Source organism: Rissa tridactyla, chromosome Z (assembly GCF_028500815.1).
Source record: "Rissa tridactyla isolate bRisTri1 chromosome Z, bRisTri1.patW.cur.20221130, whole genome shotgun sequence".
NCBI lineage: Eukaryota > Metazoa > Chordata > Aves > Charadriiformes > Laridae > Rissa > Rissa tridactyla.
Window position 1 is genome coordinate 84,478,415 of NC_071497.1, and position 16,322 is coordinate 84,494,736.

Here is a 16,322-nt window from a genome sequence, read left to right on the forward strand (position 1 = left end):
AGCAGACCCAACCTACAAGGGGAGTAGCGATGGAAGGATGATGATGATGATGATGATGATGATGCAGCCTGCTCAATTCCCCAGCAAAACAGAATCATTGCCTAGGGTGGAAGGGACCTTTAAGATCATCGAGTCCAACCATCAACCTGACACTGACAAAAACCACCACTAACCCATGTCCCTCAGCACCATGTCTGCCCGGCTTTTAAATACCTCCAGGGATGGTGACTCCACCACTGCCCTGGGCAGCCTCTTCCAATGCTTGACAACACTTTCAGTGTAACAAGTTTTCCTAATATCCATCCTAAACCTCCCCTGGGGCAACTTGAGGCCTTTTCCTCTTGTCCCATCGCCTGTTCCTTGGGAGAAGAGCCCGACCCCCCCTGGCTACCCCCTGCTTTCAGGGAGCTGCAGAGAGCGAGAAGGTCTCCCCTCGGCCTCCTTTTCTCCAGGCTGAACACCCCCAGCTCCCTCAGCCGCTCCTCACCACACTTGTGCTCCAGACCCCTCACCAGCTCCGTTGCCCTTCTCTGGACACCTTCCAGCCCCTCAAGGTCTTTCTTGTGGTGAGGGGCCCAAAACTGGACACAGCCCTCAAGGTGGGGCCTCCCCAGTGCCGAGGACAGGGGGACGGTCACTTCCCTAGTCCTACTCACCGCACTGTTCCCGATACAGTCCAGGATGGCCCTGTCACCTGCCAATGACCTCTGGGAGAGGAAGCAGCTCCTCTGACGTTGAAGCACGCTTGCAGACCTTTCAAACACAGGATCACTCGACCCCTCCAGTTATCCTTGTTTGTATGTAAGAGCACATGGACAGGTGAACGGGGCCAGACAAGTCCCTTCCCTGGGAGACTTCGGGTTTGAAGGCAACACGAGGGCAACAGCCCCGTTCCCCGACCAACTGGTTTGAATAAGTTACAGGCTAAAAATCTGGAACATTTGTTCTCGTGCATATTAACGGCGATCCCTGGGTGCTGATGTTTATCTAACCAGGCCATTTAAATAATTGGAAGGCATACGCCGGAGTTCAAAGCCGTCAGCTAAGCTGCGTCGCCTTCTTCTGTCGTTAGTTGTGTGCGTGTCAAGCGAGGCAACCTCCGTCAGGTCAGGTCTTCAGCCTGATGGTTGGTGCTTGGGCAGCTTCAAAGACCCCTGCAGAACGGTGCTGCGCTCAGGAATGCCCCCCAGCCCACAGAAACGAGCGGGAAAGAATTGTACAAAGCTGGTTTCCTTACTGTTTCGTTTGGGTTTGTTTTTTTTTTTTTACGAAAAAACGGAATTGCCTTTTCCTTCCCAAGCGCTGGTGGGCCGCAGGCAAATCCCGCCTTCCCGTCTTACTCCCTGCAGCCCTGTGGCTGTTGCAACGGTACCGATCACTTAAACATCTCCTGCTTCAGGCAGGTCCCTGATGGGGCGGGGGGGGGAATAAAAAATAAAAATGAACTAAAGTAGTTCAGACAGAGTCGCCCCCGCTCGCTCCTTAGCTGCCGGTTTTACAAAGGACATTTGTTTATAAGGCTCAGCTGGATTTTTTCTTAAGAAGTTCCCTAAGCATTTCAGTTGCCATCTGTGCACCTTTGTTGTCCAAGTGCATTAGCAGAACTTCCCCGGTTCAAGCTAAATTGATAACTTTATCCAGTCTCCACTTAATATCGCCGCAGAGCAGCTGCTTGTGGAGTTGTTTAATCTCCATTAGAGCGCTTTGGGTAAAATCCAAGCTCGCCTCCATAGGAAAGCGTGACACGAGCAAGACGCTCCGCCTCGGCGGCGCTTTGCGGGCCGAGGGTGTCTGAGGCCATTCGCAGCTCAACATTTAATATTTGCTCAAAAACCGGGCTGGCTGCGGGTCTCCCTGGAGACCTCGCGTTGTCTAAGGAGGGGATGCTCTTTCCTCGGTGGGTTGTTTTGTTTTGTTTTGTTTTGTTTTTTTTCCACCCAAAATCCGTTTTGTGAGGTGCTGAGATCACCGCGGTGGGGTACGCGGTGCCGAGGTGGGGAAGGAGAGCTGGTGTTTATTCAAGGAAACGTGCGCTCTGTGAAAGCCTGTCTCTTAATCACCTCAAGTGCTTCGGAAGGGATATGTGTTACACCTTGTTTTGTCTGCAGGCAACGAAATGTGGACGGTTAGGCTCGCTTTAAATCGTGTCTGATAGAGAAATGGAACCTAGATTATCTTTAAGCCTCCTCGTTTTGTTTCCACCTCTTCCCATACATCTATCTCAGCTGACAGCCGGGGTGAAATGCCAGTCAGAGAAGTTCCTCGCCCAGATTTATTACAGGGAAGAGAAATTACCTTCTGGGATAACACTTACGTATTAGGGAAAAGAAGAATTCCTTTCCCGACCTGTTCCTTGCTGATTTTTCATTGAACTAATAAAACAGACACAAAGATATCAAGCTTCCTCGGTATTGCTGGCCCAATCCTCTCTCCGAGTGCGACGCTGTTGGGATTACGGCCAGAAATCACTCTTTCGCGTGACCCGCTGCTTGAGAAGAACGATTACTCCCTGTAACGCAGCTGGGTTTTCCTTTGTGCTCTGGCGCTACCGAAGACAACAGCAGTTTTATCATTGATCTCGAAGGATTCAGGCTTCCAGCTCCCGTGTTTCCATCCACGGTAGGTTTTTGGCTGGGCTGTTCCTAACAGACCTTAAATTTAAAGGAACTTACTTGACTTCAGCCACTAACTGCTGTTGTCCCACCTGGAGAAAGTCCATCCTCACCGAGCCATGTGTCCCACCAGGACACGTCAAGAAAGCAGCTTGTGGCTGCAGGATGCTATCATCCGGCATAGCAACCCAAAATTCCCGTGTCTGCGTCCCCCGTGGCCACCAGGAGTGATGAAGGTGGAGCCACCATCGTGGACCAGCCTCTCTTCTCAGGACTGTGCGGTGGGATGCAATACAATATATAATATAATCCTATAGGGCTCAAAATTGCACATTTTGGCTGGGATTCATTTCTCCGCCATCCCTCTCTACATCCCTGCGCCTATTGTGGATGCAGAGCCCTGAGACGGCCCGGCACGTGCTGCTGGAGGTAGCGCTGGTGCTTTCCTGCCTTCTCCACTGCAGTCGCAGTCACCAGGCGACATCAAGACGTTGGGCTAACGGGATCAAAGTTTGGTCCGTGCTGTATAAGGCATCAGCATCCCTCCTGCCATCCTGCCTGGGAGCAAGCTCCCTGCCTTGGCATGGCCATCTGCGCAGCGTGTTTGTCCTCAATTCACCGAGCAGCTCCTCCGTACACCCAAGACCTTCTATCTTGATGGAGGGACTCGGTGTTTGCCACCACTGAGTTCATCTGCATCGTTGTTATTCACAGAATCATTGAATGGTTTGGGTTGGAAGGGACCTCTAAAGGCCATCTAGTCCAACCCCCCTGCAGTGAGCAGGGACATCTTCCTCTAGATGAGGTTGCTCAGAGCTCCGTCCAACCTGCCCTGGGAATGTTTCCAGGGATGGGGCATCTCCCACCTCTCCGGGCAACCTGGGCCAGTGTTTCACCACCCTCATCATAAAAAATTTCTTCCTTATATCTCACCTGCATCTCACCTTTTTTCATTTAAAACCATTACCCCTTGCCCTATTGCCACAACCCCAACTAAAAGGTCTGTCCCCATCTTTTTCGTCTTGCTGCAACAAGGTCTCCCCGGAGCCTTCTCTTCTCCAGGCCGGACCCTCCCAACTCTCTCAGCCTGTCCTCACAGCAGAGGGGCTCCAGCCCTCTGATCAATTTTGTGGCCTCCTCTGGATTCGCTCTGACAGGTCCATGTCTTTCCCGAACTGAGTTATTGCTCACGTCAGCTCCACGACTCACTGTAATTAACTGGGACCCGACGCTGTGGTGGCTGCGAGGGTCCATTACCCCTGTGACCCCCCCCCGAGCAGCACGGCAGCCTGATGGAAAGGACCTTCCCCGTCGCCTCCCCTAACGTTTTCTTGATTATTTTTTTCCACCGCTGACTTCCTGAGTGCATTACCCGCATTAAGCGACTTCCCCCCCCCACTCCCTCCCCACCCCCAGCAAAACCGCACGCATTACGGCGCCCGGCCCTGCGTCACAGCGCGCCGTGAGAAAGAGCAGGAGCCCGGCGCAAGTGGGAAGCCATCCATATGCTCCCGCAGGCTGGGCTCCAAGCATTAACGTTATCAAATTACAGCTAACGGGAGCAGATTAATGCACAGCGTGCCCCCGCGCCGCTGGAGGAACTGCCGTGCCGATCAAGGCGGCGTGGAGCGTGCGGCCACGGGGCAGCCCCCAGCTCCCCCAAATGCCATGAGCCGGGGCCGTTGGGGGAGAAAAACATGGATCCAGCTATGGGATCAGTTGGTACGATCTGAGGGATGCAATAACAACAACAAAAAAAAAATCAATGAATATGGAATGGGGTGTCTTCTGGGTGCAGGGAATGGCACCACCCTCCCTAAGTGGGCAAAATAAAATGGAAAAAATATGCTTTGAAGATATTTGCTGTCCCGGTGGTGGCTTTTCAGCACGGATTTAGCGTTAACACTTGCCGACGCCCTTCGGGAAGGGCGAGACACAGGACAATGAAGAAGCTCAGCTCAGGTCCGTTCCCCCGCCCCCCAGGATGCGCACGGGGGACCCCGTCTTTCTGCTGGGCCACCGCGGGCCGGACCTCATGCGGCAGCAGCTACTGCAGGCCGTGATCCAGCAACGGGCGGAAATTGGAGCTCTGCAAGGAGTAATTCTCAAAAACGGGGCTGCCCAGCAAAAATAACGTCCCCAGCTAGCCAGGCACCATCGTGGTGGGCTTTCTGTACGTCAAGGGCATGAGACGCGATTGTTCAAATACAACGAGAGGACGTTCGCTTCGCTTGCGGTGAGCATTTGTCAGGCTTAAGGGCATGGCTCAAGGGGAGTGTTGACAACAAAAATAAGATTATTCAGCGTTTCTGTGGCATTTTACATTTTCAAGATGCCTTTCAGGCACTAACCAGACATTAAACATGAGCTAATCTTTTGTTATAGCTCCTCTGCAGCTGTTAGACGGGATTCGGACTCAAATTGGGTGGATATTGCAAAAAAAAAAAAAAAAAAAAAAAACCAAACCAAAAAAAGACTTAATTAAAAATATTCAAGAGCTTTTAACGAGTTTATAAGGGCCCCTCAGCACGGTCCATGTGTTATGAACAATAATAAGCACTCGCACACTTCACTTTTTGGGTTTGCAGGGATGTCCTGGGCAACGTCGAGTCAATGCAACTCAAAACTAGTCAAAACGGTGGCAAAACCAAGAATGTGAAATGCCCAACGCCCAAACCCAAATTACCCGCACCTCGTCTGAGCGTCACGTTGCCCCGCACGGACTTTGGGACCCTTCTTTGAGGAAGGATGGACTGTGACCGCTGCTGTCGCCCAGAGAGTGGTCCAGCATCTGGATGGAGATGGATGAGTCCTCCTGGGTGGTCTGGGATCAACCCTTGAAATCTCCGTTCACCATCTGCAAAGTGTGGGTGAAGGCACTTCCACAACACACAGGGATGCTGGAAAATGCTCATACTCAACAAAAAGGATTCAATGCAGACCCTAGCTAATGAGTGATGAGGTTAATTACCACTGCTTTGGCTGAAGATTATTTTTATGGTGGCCTTAGTGGGCTCTTGCGTAAATGGCATTGGGTAGCTCAGGGGTCAGCAGTGCCCGTGGATGATCCCAGAGGGGACAGTTGCCGGGTGGCCACTCTACAGGGTAGCTTTCCCATGAGACGGGTTTTGTTCATGGGAATCGTCCGGTTTCAGCATCTCCCACCATGTGCCAGCCCGGATGCACCCCAAGCATCTCCAACAGGGAGGAGGAGGTTGTCGCCTCCCAGCAGCCCTGGGAAGGTTCTCAGCAGCTTTGGGAAGCCACCGTTTCCTTCGATGACTAATGGTTCGAGGAACCTCGCGTTTGGGTTCGGTGTTTTCAAAACAGGAGAAGTCAAAGACCATTAGTAACTTCCCCAAGCCGGAGCACGACTCTGCGTTGCCACACAATTGACCACAGAAGGGCTTTATAAGGCAGGAGCCGGCGTCGCCGAGGGTGAAGCAACTCACCCGGCGTGACACGGGACGGTCGGTGGCGATGCTGGGAGCTGACTCAGGAGATCTGGGTACAGAGTCTGGTCCCTTAACCGCAGTCCTCTCCTTCCTCTGACTCTTGCGGCAGATGCAAGGGCTGCTCTGGGCAGATGCTCTGGGAAGCAGAGTAGCACTGAGCTACTCCCGGTGACCTTGACCGTGGAAACGACGCTCAGAACTGACCCCAAGGAGAGCATGGGACGGGGCTCCTCAGCACCACGGGGCTGCCTGGTGGACCCGCAGCAGACCTTGCTCAGGGGTTAGGGCATCACTTCCAAGTTGCCCAGCCTGGTCCCCCACGTGCGGTTCCGTGCATCCCAGCACACACCACTGGAAGATGCTGGTCCCCCCGGCGCCGGCGATGAAGCGGATGGAGGGGAGTGGGAGAGCGGCGGGCTCGCTAATTCCCAGCCAGGAGGTTGCCAAGAGGAAATGCACTTCCCGTAAAGTAGGCGCTGTTACCGCCTTGTTTGCTGGAATTGCTTGAGTGGTAATTACGCTCCCTTAATATTGACATATTTAAATAGTTTCCAAGCATAATAAGAAGCCTGTCCCACTGCCCCCCCCCCCCCGGCCTTTTCCAAATTTCTGTGGCGAGCTTTCACTTTGAACAACGGATTATCTGGAGGGGCGTGACTTGCCCATGTCTTGTTTATTGGTACAGCACATCCAGATGTTTTGCTCTTGTGCCTGGTGCTTTCGGATGCGCCGAGTGTTTGATGGTGTGCTGCCCCGTAAAGGAGCTGCAGGCCTCCGTCGTGCAGAAAAAAAAATAAAATATATATATATATATCTCTCTCTACGTTGTGCTGCTTCATGTGGGACTCTGCTGGTGACGACCCCCAGCTCTTGCCTTGATCCCGACGGGGTAACGCAGAGCGGCGTCAGCGTCAGTCCCACAACATTTGTCTTTCATTCGTTACTTGTCAGAAGTCCCGAGACACTTTGTCCCGAGCGCGGCGGCCAAAAAAGACCATTCCCTTCTTAGGTTGTTTCGTGCGTGGGCCATTCTCATGAATGCTGTAAAAGGATGGGTTGTTTTTTTTTTTTTTGACCCAGAAAGACGTGGTAGGAATCCGGGTTACTCAATGGCCTGAGCGGCACCCTGGTTTCCCCTGTCCGTGAGATGTCCAGGCGTGAATTTATCTTGGTGGATGCGGGCCCACGAATTTGGTACCTTTTCCCCCTGCAAAATAATTTTCCTTTTCTCCCTCGCCGCATTGCTGCAGTTGTTGGTCCTTGCGTCCCTCTGAGCATCCACCCGGAGAAATGTCCAGGCACGGCTTACACAAACTCCCGTTCCTCCCAGTCCTGGGCAGTCTCTGGGAGGGTTGGTCTTTGCAAACATCTCCTTGGGTTTTCCTCAAGATGGGAGTTTTCGATCACAAGTGTTGGCTGACCCCCGAGGTAACCCCTCTTTGACTTCTTCTGCTCCATGCCCGGGGTCATGGTACCCACGCGCCGCGGGCTGGACACCCTGTGGGGCAGCTCTCCGAGGGACAGCGGTGGTGATAATGGACCCGTGACCCTTTCCACCGGGCAGGACAGACACAGGCACCTCGTAGAGCATCTCCCCTTCTCCAGGAGGCTGCGGTTGTGCAGCCACCAGTTCTCACCTTGAGCCCCACCAGTCCTCACCTTGACCCGAGGGCACGTTTCACTGAAGCCAAACATCGCGTTGGCCAATTTGCTACGTTGCCTTAGGGCTTAAGGAAAGAAGAGTTTCTCACCCTTGGTTGGCTAAAGCCAAAACAGGAAAAACCCTCACGCGGGCCACAAAGCACCACGGCAAAGCTGGGCTGGAATATGATTTCTTGGGAATCTCCGTAAAGGATGGAGGAGAGACTCCTTTCTCCCAGGGATCCGGTTGGGTGGCAGTTGCTTGCACAAAAGGGTGTGTGCGCCTATTTTAATCTACGTCAGAGGGATGAGAAAGCAAAGAGAAAGCCAGCAAAGTGCCAGGGAGGTACCAGAAAGGGAGCTGGGGAAAGGCGACGCGACGCGAGGGAGCGGGGAGGCACACGGGCTGCGCAGGAGTGGCTCCAGGCAGGCTCGGGCTTGGGCTCAAGGCTGTTGCAGCCTCCTTGGTCCCGCGGTATTCGGGGAAACGGGATTTTGTGTCCTTTCCCGATTAATACACAGAATTGCATCAAAGAAATACCTGGCTGTCATCATCGGCGTATCCTCCCAGGGAAAACGATCTTGGCAGGACCTTGAGCGGGCCCAGCGTCTCAGGCCAAGAGCCAACAATATGTTCGGTACAAGTTTCTTCACCTCCCGTCTTTCGTCATCTCCCACACTCGCCCCACCAACACGCCATCCCAAAGGTTACTGTCGAGGTAGGAGAAAGCCAGTAAGGGAAGACACTCTTGAAACTTGAAAGGGCAGAGCTGGAAAGGCACCATTAAAAATCCTCACCCCTATCCACCTAACCCCTCTGCATCTGGCCTTCTCCTGGGAATGCGAGGTGCCAAATCCTCTTCCGAGTCTCTTAAATCAAGAGGATTCATTGGACAACTTCTGGGCCTTACGGTCCACGATGGGGGATGAGGGCACTGCTATGACTGCCTGGCCACATTTCCCAATTTCATGAGTCCCAGACCCAAGCCCCAGACTGTGGAGAGCTGCAGAAAAAGCCCTGGGTCCACCAACCGTTGCCAGCAGATCTCTGCAGGTCATAATTTGGGACCTTTCAGAGATGCCCTCCAACCTACGTTACTTTTTTTGGTGGGTAAAGTAGGGTAAGGGTCTCTCGTGGCACGAACAGCTGCTGACTTTGCTGATAGATGCTGCTGGTGGACACCAGAGAGGTGAACATAAGGGCTTCCTTCTGAGGTCCAGGTCCTAACTTGTTTTGACCTGAAGAGGACTGACAGCCCTCAAAGCTTACCAGAGCCAGTCCTGACGCTGCAGTACACCAGTTCAGACAGTGGTTTTGCTCTCCGTTGGCTGCAGAGCAACCCAAGGCCATGGGGCAAGGCATGGGATTTCAGGTCTAGGTTGGAGGGAAGGCTTTGGGACTCGACGCTGAAGGCTGGGGGACGAGCTGCCCCGCCATCCCTGGCATCAAGGAGCAGGGAAAGAGGGGATTTCTTCCTTGCTCTTAATTTCAGCGGGAGCAGAGGGTTATACAACAGCGAGGCAGATGGAAATGTCACAACAACGAGCTTGGCAGCTGCACAAACACAACTAATCTGCCCTCGTTTAATGCTCGTAGCCACAACATAAACATACGCGCCGCACAAGGTAATAGATGAGGTAAATCCGTCATCGGCAGCCTCATTACATGGGGCGCGCTGCCTCGCCTCCCGCGGCTCCCGCTCCTCAGCACCCTCCTGCCACCCGCCCGAAGCCCCAGCGTGGCGGCCAGCTCGGCCAGGATGGCTGAAACCAGCCCGGGAAAAGGCCGGCATCCCCCAAATGTCCTGCCCCAAACATGGCTCAGATGTTTCGTGTAGTCAGTACTCACCCATCACCTCACTATATACGTAGTGTGCTCTAGGGCACCCACCCAAACCCAACCGATGGTGTGCCTCCACTCATAGCCCTTCAACTGGTGGTACCGTGAAACGGAGTCCTTTTATCATAGAATGGTTAGAGTTGGAAGGGACCTTAAAGACCATCTAGTTCAAGCCATGGGCAGGGACATCTCCCACCACAACAGGTTGCTCCAAGCCCCGGCCAACCTGGCCTTCAACACCTCCAGGGATGGGGCAGCCACAGCTGCTCTGGGCAACCTGGGCCAGGGGCTCACCACCCTCACAGCAAAGAATTTCTTCCCAATATCTCATCTCAATCTCCCCTCTTGCAGTTGAAAACCATTCCCCCTCGTCCCATGGCTCCCCTCCCTGATCCAGAGTCCCTCCCCAGCTTTCCTGGAGCCCCTTGAGGGACTGGCAGGGGCTGGAAGGTCTCCGCGGAGCCTTCTCTTCTCCAGGCTGAACCCCCCCAGCTCTCTCAGCCTGTCCTCCCAGCAGAGGGGCTCCAGCCCTCCCAGCATCTCCGGGGCCTCCTCTGGCCCCGCTCCAGCAGTAGATAACAACAGAACAATAAATAATAATGATGTGCCATTTTGACAGGTATATATAGGAACCTCACAGACATATACATCCAAGCTGCCCGTCTCGTCTTGGCCCTTTCCTGATCAGTGACTATCAGGTCTTTGGGTCAGGACCAGGGTTCCTGGTTTATTCTCCAGCACTGCTCCTCCACGTACTCCCTGGACTATCATTTGGCTGCACAGAAGCCGTGACAACAAGCACGAAGGTATGGCTTGAAAATGGCTGTTTCTTCCCCAGTCGAGAAGTACCTCTGCCATCTGTCTCCAGTACCCACCAGCGGGGAAGGTGGCACCCTCAAATGTGGCATCAACCCACCCGTGCCCTGTCCTCCTACCTTCTTCCCTGCTGTGGGGAGCTACGGGCCAAACTCTTCCCTCCCGGTGAAGGGTCACTTTTCAGGACAGCGTCACCTCCAGCCTCTCAAGGCCACCCTGGGCTCCTGGTGGCCATGGTGACCTGGACATGGGCCCTTTGGTCTTGCTGCTGCTGCGTGCTGGTGTCGCTCTGGTGCGGTTGCAGGCCCTGTGTAGCACGCCTAATTGAACAGAGAAACGCAACGCTGTGACAAGTGAAAGGAGCGCTACTGGCAAACATCTGGGTCTACGTTAGGGATGAACACGCTGGAAATCCACCTCCCGACCAGACTAGCTACTTCACCACAGATGGTTTCCAGCCCACGGCTGACCAGAGTCAAACAGCGGCGGGAAGAGGGAGAAGACTGGTTAAACTCCGTTTCGTTGGTCCTACCATAATGGCTCTGTAAGACATGGAAGTAACCTCCGAAACTGCTAACGCGTCCTGCAGGAAAGCAAGGCGAGACAGAAAGACAACAACAAAAAAAAAAAGACAACAAAAGAAAGATAAGAGGCAACCCTGCCTCACGCGGCGCTGGCGGTGCTCGTGTCCTTCTGGGTCTGCTGCGGACGTGGGGTTTCATGAGCTCTCTCCCTGCCACCTTCATCAGGAGCGGCCACTTTCCCGGCCCAAACGTGCTCGGTCAGGAAGGAGGAGAAGCCAAGCGAGGAGATAAAGGCAGGCTGAAGTTTATGGCTATTGTTTAGGTATTGATTGCGTTTTTTGTGGGCTAAAAGGTTGACCTTTCAAAGGGCAATTGGCGTCGGCGAGATTTGATTTAGGAGAAAGAAAAGAATTCAAATTTAATTTTCACTTCGTATTTCAGCTGGGGGAAACCTGCAAGATTGGAGACGGCAAAGCTGCTTTTCCTTGGGGGAGGGATTCTTTTTTTTTTTTTTTTTTTTTTCCCCTGGGGCCATCGCAAAGAGCTTCGTTTCAGGGTGAAAATGGCTCTGTTGCCTCTCCCTGCTCCGCTGCTCAGCCCTGCAGAGACACGGGCAAGACACAAGGCGCTAAGCAGAATATTCAGTCTGAAGCTCAGCCAAGTAAATATGCTGGATCCTGAATATCCCAGATCAAGGAATGAAGGTGGGGTTTTTCCCCCCTGTAGGAACAGCCTGAGCAACAAGCGACAAAACACCCAAGGCTGGATTAGGAAAACCCCCACGTTTTTAGGCAATTCTCAGTGGCCAATTCCTTGCCCACTGTTTATTCCCCATTTCCCCAGCGAGATGCCTTTGCCACGCCAGCACCCAGGGCCACCATCCCAGGCGCGGTCCCTCTTTCCCCACTGGTTTTGCCGACCCAGACCCCATCTGGAGAGGCCACTGGTGGTCCTCGAGCACCTGGTTTGGAAGAGGCTTTGAATATAGGATCAGAATCACAGAATGGTTTGGGTTGGAAGGGACCTTAAAGCCCATCCAGTCCCACCCCCCTGCCCTGGGCAGGGACACCTCCCACCAGCCCAGGTTGCTCCAAGCCCCGTCCAACCTGGCCTTCAACACCTCCAGGGATGGGGCAGCCACAGCTTCTCTGGGCAACCTGGGCCAGGGGCTCACCACCCTCACAGCAAACAATTTCTTCCCAGTATCCCATCCAAATCTCCCCTCTTTCCGTTTAAAACCGTTCCCCCTCATCCTATGGCTCCCCTCCCTGATCCAGAGTCCCTCCCCAGCTTTCCTGGAGCCCCTTGAGGGACTGGAAGGGGCTGGAAGGTCTCCGCGGAGCCTTCTCTTCTCCAGGCTGAACCCCCCCAGCTCTCTCAGCCTGTCCTCCCAGCAGAGGGGCTCCAGCCCTCCCAGCATCTCCGGGGCCTCCTCTGGCCCCGCTCCAACAGCTCTGTGTCCTTCTGCTGTTGGTGCTCCAGAGCTGGAGGCAGCACTGCAGGGGGGTCTCCCCCGAGCGGAGCAGAGGGGCAGAATCCACCCCTCGCCCTGCTGCCCACGCTGCTGGGGATGCAGCCCAGGCTGCAGGGGGTTTCTGGGCTGCCAGCGCACATTGCCGGCTCGTGTTGAGCTTCTCATCCACCAGCACCCCCAAGCCCTTCTCCTCAGGGCTGCTCTCCATCCATTCTCCACCCAGCCTGGATTTGTGCCTGGGATTGCCCTGACCCAGGCGCAGGACCCTGCACTTGGCCTGGTTGAACTTCATGAGGTTGGCATGGGCCCAGCTCTCCAGCCTGCCCAGGTCCCTCTGGATGACATCCCTTCCCTCCAGCGTGTCGACCGTATCGCACAGCTCGGTGTCATCGGCACACTCGCTGAGGGTGCACTCCATCCCACTCTCAACTTCCAGATCCAGTTTTGTCGCCGGATGGTTTATTCCCATTATTCTCTGGTTGATCCTTCCTTAAACGGCGACGGCCACCTCCGATGGGGCTCAGCACCCCAGGTCCCCTCTACCCTGAGCTGGGCAGGATTCGTTCACTGCAGGCTGGGATGCAGGAGCTGCGCCGGGAGAGTGGACGGACCCTGACAGTGGCTTCAGGGACAGAAGCAGCAGGGCGTGGGCAGCTGTTCCTAGTTTAAATTGCCCGTTTTTAATAAGCCATTTTGGTCTTTGAAAAGCATTTGTTTTGTCGTTTCGTAAAGAGGAGGAGGAGGAGCCGGGATAGCATCACCAGGGACGTCACCGAGCTTGTCACCGCTCCATAGCTCCTCTTTGGATGCTCAAAGACCTCCAATTTTCCCCCGGTGCCATCGCATTTAGGGTTTTCAGCAGCACAAAGCGACTCTAAGGAAGACTGAAGCCTGCCATTTAGTTTGCCAAGACAGCTGGCAAAAACTTTACGTACAGCTGAACATTTCATCACGTCTGCCAAGACATATTCATTTTGGATTAATTTTAAGACAGTTTTTAAAGTGATGATGAAGGATTATGCCGCGCGCTTCAGCGGCATTATAAAAATAAAATAAAACAAAATAAAAATCTCTCTCTTCTTTCAATCTCCCCTTCAGATTGTCCCCGTTTGGCAGCTCAGCGGTGTATTTGATTTGTGATTTGGAGGGATTCGCCGCTAGTGACATTTTCATTTATCTGAGTACACGTAAGTGCTGGCACAATCCGTGGGTGGTAGCAGCGCCTTCAAGATTAAACACGGCCCCTCGAAGCAATTCATTTGCCAGAAGGCGGTATAGCCCTAACGTATGAAAAACATCCATCCAGCAATAACCCAGCATCTCTGATTAAACGCTTACAAGCTTTTCGGGCTGTAATCTCAGCTGGAGCCTCGCCGTTCAGGGTTAACTACACTCAAAGTATTTACAACGCTGTTATTCCAGAGTGGTGCCGGGTTTTCCCGCCGGAGGGATGCCAAAATCCGTAGTCGGGGACACGCAAAGGAGGGATGTAGCTCATGTGTTGCTGCCTTTGAGACCTTTGAGGCCCCAGCTCACGCCATCATGCAGCCATTTCCATGATTTCCACGAAGATGATCTGAGGGCTGGAGCACCTCTGCTGGGAGGACAGGCTGAGAGAGTTGGGATTGTTCAGCCTGGAGAAGAGAAGGCTCCACGGAGACCTTCCAGCCCCTTCCAGTACCTGAAGGGGGCCTACAAGAAAGCCGGGGAGGGGCTGTTTGCAAGGGCATGTAGCGCTAGGACGAGGGGCAATGGTTTAAACTAGAGCTGGGCAGGTTTAGATTAGACATTAGGAAGAAGTTCTTTCCAATGAGGGTGGTGAGACACTGGCCCAGGTTGCCCAGAGAGGTGGTGGAGGCCCCATCCCTGGAGACATTCAAGGCCAGGCTTGATGAGGCTCTGAGCAACCCGATCTAGTGGAAGACGTCCCTGCTCACTGCAGGGGGGCTGGACTAGATGGCCTTTAAAGGTCCCTTCCAACCCAACACATTCTCTGATTCTATGATTACCTGAAATGATTGCCTCCACGGCCCGTAGCACCTCCCTGCTCTGCTCCTAACGAAGCGTCGTACCCAAAGTCACAGCAAGAAGTACAGCTCTGCCGTCCCGCTCAACCGAGGTTCTAAGAGTTGCCCTTTTGTCTTTAAAATATAGAATCACAGAATGGTTTGGGTTGGAAGGGACCTTTAAAGGTCATCTAGTCCAACCCCCCTGCCATGAGCAGGGACGTCTGCGACTAGATCAGGTCTTCCGATGACAGAACTGTTATCAGCGTAAGGAATGACGCTGGTGACAGGCGTTGATGTCTCACGAAGATCACCCTGGAGCACTCGGGCAGCATCTCGGTGCTGCCACAGCGGCCTGGGGATGTCCTGCTACCAGGCTCCTTTCCTGAAAGGCAAAAAAAAAGGCAAACTCCTTGCTTTCACGATCCTTTCCCTGAACCCATCCGCCCCAGAGCGGAAGCTCCTGCTGACTCTGAACGTCGCGAATGAGCTGCGCAAAGGCACCATGAGTGAATAGTTCTCCGCGTTAAAAGTCAGCCTCCCAACCAAGCCCAAAATAATTGCCAGCCCCATCCAGCATAACCCAGACAACCAACCTTGTGACATCCAGGACAACCTTCCCCGCAGAATTTAGTCTCAAGGCACATCCGCACCATACTGAGAGCTCACGGCCACCACAGCTTCTGCCGGATGATCCCCAGGAGCTGACGTTTCATCGTCCAGGTGCTCAGGATGCCCTGAGCAAATTTGCTGCTAAGAGCTCTTGGGCAGTAAACCCAACTGGCTGCCCCCCGCCAGCTCTTAATGGTCAAGAGGGAGCAGTCCGGATGGCTCCAGCAGGTGGATCTGGAGGCCATCTCTAGATGGGAGAGCCGAGGAGAACATCGCTCCTGTCTAACCAGCTGACTGCAGCTTGCCAAGGCAGTGGATCGATGTTTTCCTCCCCTTTAAATGACAAGTGACATTTGCCTGCCAGAAATGTGAAAAATGATTGGGTCTGTGCCATGCCGCTGAAGACAATTTTACGGATTATCTATTGTGTAATTAAAGGGAAAAAAAGCCCTCCTGGAGCCTCTTGGGTGCGCGTACGTGCTCAGTACGGAATTTGACCCAATAATATCGGCTGGAGAAAGCTCAAAGAGAAAAAAACCTCGTGCAAGTTTCAGTAACAAGCAAAAGCTCCCCAAACTGAACAGCTCTAGCGAGATCGGTGCCCGGATCTGGATCTTTGCGCCCGGATCTGGGCTTGGGAAGGAGGGGAAGAGACCGCGACCATGAACAGGAATGCCTGAGCAAACATTTCCTTCCTCTGCATCTGATAACTCCGTTGCTCGCAGAGGCGCAGCCGTCACCTTGCTGTGAGTTAGTAGAGTCTGTTATACTAATAGATAATGATTATTGTAATCATACCCCCCCAAAGGACCCCAAATTTTTAAAGCTGGCTAGGTAAAGGTGCTGCTAATGGGTGAAGATGGGAAAGGATTTACGGTGGACGGGCGATTATCGAAGCGCGATCGTATAGAAAACTCCTGGTCTTCAAGCGCGGAAGTGAGGGTTTTCACAGACCGAGCCCCAGCCATCAGGAGAGAGCCTGGGGTTGACGGACTATGAGATGGCATTTGACCTTTGGCTGGCTGAATTAGACAACGGACGCAAGAATAAAAGCGAGCCAGCCGGTAGAAAAGGTTGTACAAAATGCTTTAGAGTTTGCACAGAATTTGGGGGGGGGGGGGGCGGGGGTTGTTTGCTTCTTCCTTTCCTGTTTAACTGGTAGATCAACAACCTAGCAGGCACGTAGAAAACAGTAACTTGCCTCATACTCTTCGGTTTTAGGCTAGCAGGGTCAAGAAATGCCACGAAATCTGGGAGGTATTTGGACTGCTGTTGCCAAAGCCGACGATGATGCCCAACTCATTTGTGGGGCAGCAGGGGAAAGGACTTGCAGCTTCCAACC